Source organism: Megascapheus bottae, chromosome 21 (assembly GCF_031878675.1).
Source record: "Megascapheus bottae isolate mThoBot1 chromosome 21, mThoBot2.hap1, whole genome shotgun sequence".
Classification (NCBI taxonomy): domain Eukaryota; kingdom Metazoa; phylum Chordata; class Mammalia; order Rodentia; family Geomyidae; genus Megascapheus; species Megascapheus bottae.
Genome location: NC_143529.1, coordinates 34,376,350 through 34,389,095, shown reverse-complemented (window position 1 = coordinate 34,389,095; position 12,746 = coordinate 34,376,350). Strand labels below are relative to the sequence as shown.

The following is a 12,746-nucleotide window of genomic DNA, read 5'->3' as shown; positions in this document are numbered from 1 at the left end:
GTCCTCAATGCAGGAACTCACTGGCAAGCCTCCCAGAAGCCCACTTCTATGCCAGAGCCCTCGCATGACCATTCAATTACTTGGAGTTTTTGAGTCAAGGTACAATTCAAGTTTTTAAAAAAATATCATACCTTAAGGACAGTTAAAATGGTTCATTCACCAAGGCCCAAATAAATGGAGACAGCATATGCTTTGTAGATCTGATGGATCTACAAAATTCTCCATATTGATTCCCAGGTTCATCATCAAGGACCTACTACAAAAATAGAGTTTTGTCTGTGACCAAGTCCTTGAGTCCTGGATTTGTCTGAGGTCAGAATGTCCTCTGACATAAGTGGCCATGAGAGGAAAACCTGGCGTTTCAAAACTGGGATTAGAAATGACTTCACATGGAAGAGCAGCGTAGGAGGAAGAGCATTAGAAGCACTGGGCATCATGAAGATGTCAGAGACAAAACTCAGAAATACAGCCAAGCAGAAAATTGCCCTGAAGTGGAATTTTTCTTTTCCAAAATCTATTGCAGAGCAATCAAGGTTCCCTTCTAAAACACAAAGAGCAGACTTTAAACCGTTTTTGGTTAAATTTAATGGTGCATGTAGATCTTATTTTTAAGCTACACATGGCGTATGCTTCCAATAACTACCAGATTAAATGTTTCTAATTAAATTTAAGTTGGCTCTCACAGCATAGTGTTCGATTTTCAGGAAGGACATTCCTTTAAAACATGGCATTTCAGGATCCAGCAGCTCATGGAAGTAGATGAATTGGAGAGAATAACCTACAAGCAAAGTATATATGGAAGACTGCATCCAGGGATTTTTTTTTTTTTTGCCAGTCCTGGGGCTTGAACTCAGGGCCTGAGCACTGTCTATGGGCTCTTTCCTCAAGGTTAGCATGCTGCCACTTGAGCCACAACAGCACCACTTCCAGCTTTTCTATGCATGTGTTACTGAGGACTCGAACCCTGCATGCTAGGCAAACTCATTACCACCAGGTCTAACTCCCAACCCAATCCAGGGATTTTAAGTGAAATAATTCCCAAAGATCAAGGAAGCCTGACCAACAGGAAAACCATTACAAAAGCAGAAGCTATAAAGCTGAAAAAATACAGCTCCAGTTGAGAAGAATGGTTGAAAGGAGTAGTCTGTACTGAACATCAAGTATGTGCTGAGCTGCTTATGGTTGGCCTGAAAATAAGGCCTACCTTTCGCATTCCTGTTCCAGGACCCACAAATATCAAAGCCTGAGGAGGTTTAGGAACCTATTATATGGAAAGGTATGCTATTTGCATATTACCTATACATAACCTCTTTTATATTTTAAATCACTTTTAGGTTACTTATAATACTTAATATAAATACATGCTATATTGTATTATTTAGAAAATGGCAGCAAGGAAAGAAATCTGCATACATTCACCATGACAATTAAAACAATTTCAATCTGTAGTTGATTGAATTCCTAGATGAAAACTCAGCAACATAGTGGAACAATTGTATAAAGGCCATATATAGATACATAATTATCCAAGCTCCTGGACCCTCCTTACAAGCAGGATGAGGTAATGGAGCTTTCAGGTGGCCCACACAGTAGAATGCTGAGGTGCTTAAGATGTACTATAAAGTTAATGACCATCACAGCAAAAGCCTAGGGACTGAGTGACAGAGAAACCTGTGAGAGCCTGGGTGTAAGAAGGTCTTCCAGGCATGGTAAAATGTCTGTTGTGGGCATGGGTGAAGCAAGTACATCTTTCAAGCTGCAGATATAGCAGGGGAAGTATGTTTCCTACCAGGAGGCACAGCCAAGACAATCTGTTCTTCTATTATCAGTGTAGTAAGTTGACAAGATCACTCACCTGAGTGGCTTTCAGAGCAGGGCATGGGCAGATTCTTCTCCAAAAGGAATGCATCTCCCTATTGTTACTACTCCTGGGAGGGGCAAGACGTCAAACAGACTTTTTATAGAGAAGTAAGCTCAGGGTGTTTTTCTAGAACCTCCTAGATGTAGACTTTAGAGGAGTAGATATTGAGGTGTGAATGCCTTGGCCTGGTCCTGGGAGCAGTGGAAAGCAGCCTACTTATTGATGCTTTCTGTTTCTCTCTGCAGGCTTTCCTTTGGCTGTACTTGAATCTTGAAATGCTTGTTTAATGTTCTACCATTTTTCTGTTGTACATGTTGTACTAAGCAAGGGGGAATGAGAGCACATTTATGTGTTAACAGGTGGTATAACTCCTATGTGTGTAAATAGAGGGAACACAGGTCAAGGGGAGAAGGTCCACATTGGTCAGCTGTCTACCCACTTGGGAATCCTTTACTTAGACTCAGACTAGACTTTGGTTCTAAGTTACTTCTATTGGAGAAAAGAGGTTTCCCTTTTTAATGATGGCCCTTTATAGATGCCTAAGCAATCCAAAGCTCACAGGTGAATAGCCAGGAAATTCACACAAGGTACAATTCAACATTAAGTGGCTCCTGTGTGATATTAGGAAAATAGCAAGAGAAGATGAAACCCTCAGTCTTAAGAAAACTTGCCATTCGGTGTGGAAGGCAAAGATGGAGAGAGCCATGAGGAAAAAGCTGACTTACTCATCTTCTGGGGCATCAATACAAAGTACCACATCAAGTACATTCTGATTTATGTCATTCATCTGGCCAACAATCATGGGGTAGAAAGGAAGAGCAGAGGTAGTTTGGTAATGCCACATTTTAGTATTTAATTAATTAATAGTAATTGGTCAGATACACAATGAGAAATATACTTACATTTCCAAATGTGTTGAACTTTTCTTAAGGTATAGATACTTTCAATTGCTTCTAATTGCATTGTGTCCTAAGAATGTGAACAGCATCATACCAATGATTTTTGAAATAAGTTTTATGCTTTAATATAAAAATTAATATTTGCAGCCAGGCACCAGTGGCTCATTCCTGTAATCCTAGCTACTCAGGAGGCTGAGGTCTGAGGATCATGGTTCAAAGCTAGCACAGGCACAAAAATCCATGAGACTCACCTTCAATCAACCAATAGAAAATCAGAAGTGGCACTGTGGCTCAAGGGGTAGGTGGTAGCCTTAAGCTAAAGAGCTCAGGGACAGCACCCAGGTCCAGAGTTCAAGTCCTATGTCCCACCCCCTCCAAAAATTAGTATTTGTGAATGTCTTCTGTATGCTTAAGAATGAGTTCTATATTTCTAGAAATAGTTATTAGAACAAACACTAACTATGTAGTTCTAATTTCCTAAAGTTTTTTTTTTTGTTGTTGTTGTTGTTTTGTTTTTTGGTGTTTTTTTTGCCAGTCCTGGCCTTGGGGCTCAGGGACTGAGCATTGTCCTTGGGTTTTCTCAAAGCCAACGCTCTACCACTTGAGCCACAGCATCACTTCTGTTTTTTTTTTTTTCTATATATGTGGTACTGAGGAATCGAACCTGGGTCTTCATGCATGCTAGGCATGTACTCTACCACTAGACCAAACGCCCAGTACCCCAATTTCTTCTACTTTTATTGAATTTCTAATCTGTTTAAATTACCAGTTCCTGAGGAAATTAAGTGTATTAAATTAGTCTACAATGATAAAAAATGCATTAGTTTGTCTTTGAACTTCCATCAGGTATGGTTTTATATACTTAGAACCTAATTATTTATCAGAAGTTAAGACCATTGTATCTTCCTAATGAAATGGTCTTTCTAATTTAAGTTAGTGACTTTATATTAATGACTTCTACCATAAAATCTGTTTGACATATATTAATACAAATATATTGGCTTTGTTTTGCTTACTCTATTACTAGTATATCTTCCTCCTATTTGTTTTTTTTTTCTTTCTGTGTGTGTGTTTCCATGGTTCTTTTTTAAAAAAAATTTTATTGTCAGGGTGATGTATAAAGGGTTACAGTTACATTCATAAGGTAGTTAGTACATTATTTCTTGAACATTGTTACTCTTCCCATGTTTTTCCCCACTTTCCCTACCTCCACCCCCTCCCAAATTGTAAAGTTTATTTCTAACATACTGTCTTGTGAATATCGCAAGGATTAGGATTACAAGGGTGAGCCACCCTCACCCCATCATGCCTCCCTCCTTTTTTCTCTTATTTTTATACTTCTTCTTGGTGGCTTCATGTTTTTTCTTTTTAAAGAATTTATTAATGTTGATTTTTACATCATATTTTAAATGACAAGATTAACAAACAAGTGTTCAAGGAGGGAATCTCTATTTATAATCACTGGGACTTAGTATTTAGAACTTAATCAAAATTAGGCTAAGGGGCTGGGAGTTTGGCCTAGTGGTTAAAGTGCCTGCCTAGCATGCATGAAGACTCGGGTTCGATTCCTTGGTACCACATATATAGAAAAAAGCCGGAAGTGGTGCTGAGGCTCAAGTGGTAGAGCTTTAGCCTTGAGAAAGTCCAAGGACAGTGCTCAGGCCCTGAGCTCAAGCCCAGGACTGGCAAAAAAAAAATTAGGCTAAGGGTTTGTATGTCATAGAAACATATTAATTTATGAAATAAAACATGTCTATAGAGTCATAGGTTTTTATGTCTATATAGTTATGTTTATATTTCCATTACCATGTCCATAGCTTTGGTATGCAGTTATTGAGTCCTCACTCTTGTACTCTTTGGATTTAATAGCCACATATTAAGGATACCATGCACCTCTTGTTCCTTAGGTCTTGACTTGTCTCACTCAACATGATTTGCTCTAGATTCATCCACTTCCCTGTGAATGTCATTATTTTATCTTGTCTGTTGGCTATGTAGAATTCCATTGTGTATATATACCACATTTTCTGTATTCATTCATCTGCAGTAGGGCATCTGGGTTGTTTCCATTGCCTGGCTATTGTGAATAGTGCAGAGATGAGCATAGCTGAGCAGGAGTCCTTATCATATCTTGGGTTATAATGTTCAGGATAGATGCCCAGAAGTGGTATGGCGGGATCGTAGGGAAGGTCTATTTTCAGTTCTTTAAGAAAGCTCCACACTGCTTTCCAGAGTGGCTGAACTAGTCTGCATTCCCACCAGCAGTGCAGTAGGGTTCCTGGTGGCTTCATGTTTTACATGAAGATCTTACTGTGGAATTGAGGGTAGCAGAATTTTTTTTTACTTTAATATGTGCCTTTTATTTTTTATTTTTCCTGTTCTGTATTTTTCTCTCATTATTCATATTTTAGATTGAAATAGTTTTTATTTTTGTCTCCTTTCTCTCTACTAAGTTTGCAATTCTTCTGCCATTATCATGTATCGGAAATAAGGAACATGAGCACAAAGTACAGTATGTAGGATATGAAATATAAAACTAATTAGAAGCTAAATAAAAGGTACATATACATGTTTGCATGTCTCAAAATTATGTTCCAAAGCTGAGATTATGGCTTGGTGGTATAATGCCTCAAAAATAAAGTGGAATGCTTGCCTAGCATACGCAAAGCCTTGGGTTCAATCTTCAGTATCAATTTTTTTTTTTGGTCAGTTTTAGGGCTTGGACTCTGGGGCTAGGTTAAATCTTAGCATGCTCAAACATTTTCCAAATTTTAATAAGTTCAGGGAAAAGCTCTTTAGTTTAACAAATAACAGTACCCTGATACTACAGAAATAAAAATGAGATCTAATAGATTACTTTTTGAGACTTCTACTTTGGCAACACTGGAGGTAGAAGATTTAAAATCAATAAACTTCACTATGAAATGAATGAAAAGCACAGAAGAGGCTCATTACTTGTCTGGATATGTCTTTGGGAAGTTAAAGGGAAATTTATGAATACAATTATAAAAAGTGGTTCTTAGAACCACAGTATATGTTCATTTACTTGTTGACTTAACCTCCTCTCTCTATCTAAACATTTGTGAGCCTGATCTTTAGGCTTGATTTTATCTGTTATATCAACTAAGAGTAAGAAAAACTAGGGCTCGGGATTTGGCTTAGGTGATTTAGTTTCTGTCTAGCAAGCATAAGGCCCTGAGTTCAAAACCCAAGGACTACCAGAAGTAAAATGAATTTTAAAAAATGAATAATGAGCGGCCAGGAGTTTGGCCTAGTGTTAGAGTGCTTGCCTAGCATGCACAAAGACCTAGGTTCGATTCCTCGGTACCACATACATAGAAAAAAAAAGCAGGAAGTGGTGCTGAGGCTCAAGCGGTAGAGCTCTGGCCTTGAGAAAATCCAAGGACAGTGCTCAGGCCCTGAGCTCAAGCCCAGGTCTGGCAAAAAAAAAAGAAAAAAAAGAATAATGAGGGCCAGGAGTTTGGCCTAGTGGTAGAGTGCTTGCCTAGCATGCATGAAGGCCGGGGTTCGATTCCTCGGTACCACATATGTAGAAAAAAGCCGGGAGTGGTGCTGTGGCTCAAGTGGTAGAGCTCTAGCCTTGAGAAAGTCCAAGGATAGTGCTCAGGCCCTGAGCTCAAGCCCAGTACTGGCAAAGAAAGGAAGGAAGGAGGGAGGGAGGGAGGAACGGAAGGAAGGAACGGAAGGAAGGAACGGAAGGAAGGAAGGAAGGAAGGAAGGAAGGAAGGAAGGAAGGAAGGAAGAAAGGAAAAGGTTTTATTTTATTTATTTATTTTCTTTGGTGGGTCCTGGGGCTTGAACTTGGCCTGGGCACTGTCCCTGAGCTCTTCAGCTCAAGGCTACCACCCTACCCTTGAGCCAAGCCCCACTCCCAGTTTTGTATAGGTTAATTAGAGATAAGAGTCTCAGGTCCTTTTGTGCCCAGGCTGGCTTTGAACCTTGATTCTCAGATCTCAGCCTCCTGAGTAGCTACAATTACAGGCGAGAGGCACTGTGCCCAGTTTATTTTGCTTTTATTTATTACTTCTTTGGTTCTTTCTTTCTTTATTGAATTTTAGACATGTCTAATACTCTTTTAGGCCTCAATAGGTAGTCCAAGCTAGCCTTTAACTCATGATACTCCTCCATCTGCCTGCAGAAAAAACTTTTTTTATACTTTTCTTTAAAGTAGATCAACTGGCAATGAGTTCCCTCGTCCTTGTTTATCTATGAGACTCTATTTCTCCTTCACTTATAAAGGATAATTTTGCATAGAATTTAAGGTTGGTAATTTTCTCTTAGCACTAAATATTTCAGAATATCATTGTGTTCTTGAATTCCTCTAGAGTTTTTAACTCAGATATTTCCACACAGAGCCTCCCATAAATTGCTTTTTTAATAAATTTTAGCAATTTGTTTATTATATATAGTTCACGTTTTCTACTTGGCATGCTTTGGTAGTTTCTTCTTGTGAGAAACTGTTAGCAGACACAAAGGCTCTGAATTTAATTCCCAGTATTGCCAAAACAAGAAAATCATAGAGCAGTTCCTCACAGCAACAGCAACAACAACAACAACAAAAAACCACTTTGCCCAAAATGTTAATAGTATCAACACTGAAAAACTTTGTTTTAGAAAAACCATGAAAGAAAAAAGATAAATATCTAATATGCTAACAAAGATAAGAAAATGGAATAACAGAGAGAAATAATCCAAAAAAAAAATAAAAACAGGAATAACAAGGTGAAACAAATAGAATACAGCAAGATAATAAACTTTTACCCAATTATAACTAAAAGTAAGTGCAAATAGCATAAAACATGAATAAGGAGGCAAAAATAACCTGGATAACGATGCAAAAAACAACCTTTAAATATAAATAGAGTTTAAAGGTGAAAACACAGTCACATTATGATACCCTAACTTCCATCTCCCCACAACTTTCCAATGAAGTCCAATGTATGAACAACAATAACAAAAGTAAAAGGTTGATTGGGCAAAGCCTTTCAAGGCAAACACTAATAACTAGAAAACTGGAGTTTCTAGGGTAATTTCAAAACAGATACTGGAGATGCAGGATGTATATTTCAAAATGACAATGTGGTAGTTTATCAACAAGATATATTACTCTTAAAGATATATGTGTATATATATACATTTAATAATACAGCTTCAAAGTGAAGTGCAAATGGACACACAAGAGAAATAAATGGAATTCACAATTACATTTGAAGATTTCAACCCTCCTTTCTCAGATTACAACACTGTTATGGCTTAAATCTGAGCTCCTCCTCCCCACACCCCATCCCTCTCAGCTTTGGGCCCTGCCCTGCTCCATTCCTTCAAGACTCATATATTGAGTGCTTGGCTGTCAGCTGGTGGGCTTTTGGGAACTGACTGCATCCAGTGGGCTCTTACTAGTCCATGGATTCATTCCTTTAGGAATTCATTATATAAAGGTATGTGGGAGACATGGTGTTTATTGGGGGAAGTGAAACACTGAAGATGTGCCCTAGATCTGACCCTCACCAGTACAGTCCATGAAAGAGATTCATATAAGAAAATTCTGGGAAGAAGTGACTCCAGTTAACTGAGCTGGAAAAAACAGAGAGCAAAACATAAGATACCATTCAATATTTAAAGAATGGAAAAGTAAGCTGGTGTAGTGACTAGCTCATGCCTGTAATCTTAGCCAATCAGGAGGCTGAGATCTGAGGATCAAGGTTCAAAGCCAGCTGGGCACAAAAGGACCTTAGAATCTTATCTCCAATTAACCTCCAGAAAACAGGAAGTGAGGCTTGGCTCAGGGGTAGGGTGGTAGCCTTGGGCTGAAGAGCTCAAGGACAGCACCCAGGCCTATTTCAAGCCCCACAACCCACAAAAAAAAAAAAAAAAAAAAAAAGACACTGGGAAAGCCAGGTGTTGTTATGTTGTTGACTCATGACTATAATCCTAGATACACAGGAGGCTGAGATCTGAGGATCCCAATTTGAAGCCAGCTAAGATAAGGAAGTCTGTGAGACTCTTATCCCTCAATTAACCACCAAAAAGCTAGAAGTAGGAGCTGGGTATGGAGGCTCTCGCTTGTAATCCTAGCTACTCAGGAGGCTGAGATCTGAGGATTGCAGTTCAAAGCCATCCTGGGTGCTAAAAAGTTGGTGAAATTCTTATCTTCAATTAACTACCAGAATATCAGAAGTGGTGCTGTGGGTCAAGGAGTAGGGTGGTGGACTTGAGCTGAGGAGCTTAGGGACAGCACCCAGGCCCAGTTCAAGTCCCACAATTGAGAGAAAAAAAAAAAAAAACAAGCTGGAAATGGAGCTGTGCCTCAAAGTGGTAGCTAGGCATTAGCACAAAAGCTCAAGGACAGTGCCCAGGCCTGCCCCAGGGCTGGCACCGCCCCCCCACCAAAAAAAAGGAAGCCATGCACAGAGGTACAGAGATTGCTTGGTTGGATCTGACTAGAGCAAACATTAAAAAAATGCCAGGTACTGGGCTGGGAGTTTGGTCTAGTGGTAGAGTGCTTGCCTAGCATGCACAAAGACCAGGGTTCGATTCCTCAGTACCACATACATAGAAAAAAATAAGCCAGAAGTGGTGCTGTGGCTCAAGTGATAGAGTGCTAGCCTTGAGAAAGCCCAAGGACAGTGCCCAGGCCTTGAGTCCAAGCCCAGAACTGGCAAAAAAAAAAAAAATGCAGAGTACCTGAAGGATACTCTGCCCTCAGAAAATACGTTAAAAAAGGGGGGAGGGAATAAATCAGAGAACTTGTTTTCTACTGTATTAGAGATATGAACAAAATATGCTAATATAATAAAGTGGGAATAATTCATTCTGCCAGGAAGGCGGGAGAGATCCTTACTCCTGTGTCAGATTCATAGGTGAAAGCAGTAGATTGGGAGACAAGCATTATAAATTGGGGATAATACACAAACACACATACATTTTACCTCTGATTTCATGAAGGCAGAAAGACTTCTCTTTTAAAGTAGAAAGTTCAAATGCAATCTGGATATTCAATCAGTGAATATTGCAGAGGTGACTCAAAAACCAGAGGGTAATCTGACAACTGTGGCATTCCCACAATTGAGTGATGAGGTCAAGTTTGAGGTGCATTTGCAAGTGATCTATTAAAATCATAAAATGCTGAATTTTGTGATTTATTGTCTTTAGATTCAGGGTCATCACTGTAACACCATTCATTACTAAGTACTATTTATAGCAAAAGTTAAAAAAAATCCACATTTAATGCTTGTGGGGGTGTTTCTCCCGCTCCAGTGTGTTTTGAAGCTGAAAAAGGAGTTAAGTATAGGTCAGATAAGTGGTGATATCCCTTCCAAAGTAGAGCATCCATGAGCCTAGGAAACTTCATAAGCAAATTATGATCTACCAGTGTGTCTATACAATTAATTGTCAATGTCTTGCACCTAACAAGAGGCATTGGTAAGGGCCTAGAAGTACATTTGAACCCTACAAAAAGGGAGAAGAACTGTATATGTTATGCCTACTTGTGTAGTTTAGGTTTCACAGAATAGTCATTCAAATTATTTCAATGAGCCCAAAAGGAAATAGAACTTTTGTAAAGTATTTTTGAATAAACATGGCTAGAGATGATACAAATATGCCCAGAAGACATTATTTACTTTTTGAAACATAACACATTTTTTTCCTCTAAGCAAGAATTGACATGAACGAGTAACTAACGGAACCTGAACTTAGCCAACTTTAACTTCAATCCAAACTGGAAGTGACTTTTCACTTTTCATCTCCCTGGATAAATGGCATTGGCAGAAACTGCTGTCACCAACGCCAGCTGTAGAAGTGCCACCATAAAAATGCTTGACTGGCCACCTCAAGCCTTTCCTGAGTCTTCCCTGGCTCTTTTCCTATGCCCTTCTGCTGCTGCCCTGCCAAATGAACAGATGTCAACTGTCCCCTGGAATGCGAGGAAAACCACGCAGATGTAAAGGGTCTGATCACCTGGTGCACGAGGCTACTGGGCAGCTTGTGATTTCTGGCACCTCATAATTTTTTATTACAAATTTTTTTCATTATAAAGCTATTATTACCACATTATAAAAATCTGGGAAGAAGAGGAGAGAAAAATCATTTGTGATCCCATCATCCTAATAAAAGCACTGTTTGTGTTTGAGTGCATTGCTTGCTTTCCTGCAGGGATCTCTTGCTTACAGTTATATGATGGCATCATTTTAGCTTTACTGCCTACCTCTCAAAAAAGGATTTGAAGCAATGCATGACTATATCACCAGACTACTCCATATTCAGATTCTCCCTAAAGCATGCCCTCCAGACTTCCCAATTTCTACCTCATGAGTTCCATTTCCTAGGTTGAATTTTAGTCTGATCTTGGATTATTCTTTTATTACAAAACCTGTTTGTATTATTATCCCTCTCTTTCTTTCTCTTTCTTTTCTTTTTTGTGGGTCATGGGGCTTGAATTCAGCCTGGATGCTGTTCCTGAGCTCTTCAGCTCAAGGCTATTGCCCTACCCTGGAGCCAAGCCCCACTTCCTGTTTTCTAGAGGTTAATTGGAGATAAGAGTCTTAGGTCCTTTTGTGCCCAAGCTGGCTTTGAACCTTGATCCTCAGATCTCAGCCTCTCAAGTAGCTAAGATTATAGGCATGAGCCATCTTACCAGGCTTATTATCCCTTTCTCACCTCTGCTCATCCCATCCCTCCTGTATCTCATCCTTGTCTCCAGTCCAGAAGCTCATGCTCAAATAATTGGAATGCTTTCTCTGATACATTTCTCTGCTTCTACTTTTTTCTTTTTCTTCCTTTTCCCCTGATAAATTATATTCCTCATTTTACTGAATTTCACTGAACAATATGTAGCTTTCCTAAGAAATAAAGAACATTCTTCTGTCTGAAAATCTGCCCTTAATTTATATTTTCTGTCATATATTTTACTCTTTCTTTCACTCTGCTGATATACTTGTATGCTAGGTACAAAACTACAGTATACAAAGTGAGTGAAGTAAAGCCAGGTGCAGTAGCTCACACCTGTAATCCTAGCTACTCAGGAGGCTGAGATCTGAGATTCAAGATTCAAAGCCAGCCCAGGCAATACAAAACCTACAAAGCCAAGAGACTCTTATCTCCAATTAACCTCTAGAAAATGGGAAGTGGGGCTGTGGCTCAAGGATAGGGTTGTAGTCTTGAGCTGAAGAGCTCAGGGACAGTCCCCAGGCCAATGTACAAGCCCTATGATTCCCCCCCCCCCAAAAAAAAAGTGAGTGAGGTAGAACATGTGCCAGTTCCCTAGTGTCCCAGCAAGGTCAAGGGTTCTAAGGCTAGCAAAGATGGAGAAATATTAGACTACAGCCATTAAGAACTATGAAATTGGGAAGTATCATTGCGGCTCAAGTGGTAGAGTGCTAGCATTAAGTTAAAGAACTCAGGGATAGTGCCCAAGCTCAGATGACAGATCAAAAAAAAAAAAGAACTGTAAAACTGGACAGAATAAGTGAAGCTATGATTTTTAAAGCATTAGCCCACTAACAGAGCAGAACTGTAACCTAGGAGGGTTACAGGGGGTCCATGATGGAGCCTACATGTTGCCTACAGTAAGTCTGCAGTTATTACTGCCTGGACTCTTTCACCCTGGTGATCAGGAGAAAGGATTCTACATAGGTAGCTGGCCTGACCAAGCCTCTGAACATAGCAGAGATGGCTCAGAGTGTGACAAATTAAGCTACTGCTTATTTTTGTAAATAGATGATTAAATTCTGAGTTGTAAAAATATCTAAATTTCCTAAAAACAATTTTTTTGTTGTTGGTCGCGGGTCTGTCTGGGACTGGGTGCTGTCTCTGAGCACTTCAGCTCAAGGCTAGTGCTCTATCAATTGGGCCATAGCACCACTTCTGGTTTCCTGGTGGTTATTTGGAGACAAGAAATCTCACAGACTTTAGTGGGCAGGCTCTGAACTGCAATCCTCAGATCTCAGCCTCCTGAGTAGGTAAGA

General features: G+C 39.5%; 1 protein-coding gene across 2 annotated transcripts in view; it reads right to left on the bottom strand.

The window, feature by feature from the left end:
- The window catches only part of Dis3l2 (DIS3 like 3'-5' exoribonuclease 2), a 297,816-nt gene that overhangs the window by 114,879 nt on the left and 170,191 nt on the right, over window positions 1-12,746 (bottom strand). The gene's annotated exons all lie outside the window — the stretch shown is intronic.